Raw genomic sequence first — 523 nt, 5'->3', positions numbered from 1 at the left:
CACATGGTGCTGCTTTAATGTATTGCTGGGGTAGTCGGTAGTGGGATTTGTAGTCCTCTCTAGCTGCTAGTACATTGTGCTGTACCATCAGCTATAGAGGACTACAAATCCCAGCAATAGCACCATATGGTATAATGTACTATTGCTGCGATTTTCTGTATTCCTCTGTAGCTGGCGTTATTCTGCGTTGAAAATAATTTTACTGTCACGCCGCCAGATGTCGCTGCAGCAGCCGCGTCATCCCTAAATTTTACCATTGGGGGTCACCACAACTTGGCAAATGTTACCAAGGGGTCCCGGCCCTAGAAAGGTTGAGAACCATTCGTCTAGACACACATCAGGCTATCAGGAAGATTCTATGTCTTGTTACCTCGCTAGAAACGGGCTCTCCCCCACCCCTAAAGAACCACCCACATGCAGCGGTCACGTGACAATCTCAGTCCAATGGAGAGCTATGTCCCAGTTTATTGTTCCTCGGAAATATTTGCTCATCTAGGACCGCCCCCCCGCGGCCTGCCCCCAC

The 523-nt window shown here is 49.3% G+C and overlaps 1 protein-coding gene across 1 annotated transcript in view; it reads right to left on the bottom strand.

The window, feature by feature from the left end:
* Positions 1–523, bottom strand: part of LOC108803424 (ras-related protein Rab-10) — a 12,157-nt gene that overhangs the window by 10,662 nt on the left and 972 nt on the right. The gene's annotated exons all lie outside the window — the stretch shown is intronic.

This window comes from Nanorana parkeri, unplaced genomic scaffold (genome assembly GCF_000935625.1).
Source record: "Nanorana parkeri isolate BGI_ZX_2015 unplaced genomic scaffold, ASM93562v1 scaffold3713, whole genome shotgun sequence".
Classification (NCBI taxonomy): domain Eukaryota; kingdom Metazoa; phylum Chordata; class Amphibia; order Anura; family Dicroglossidae; genus Nanorana; species Nanorana parkeri.
This window is presented reverse-complemented; position numbering and strand designations above follow the sequence as displayed.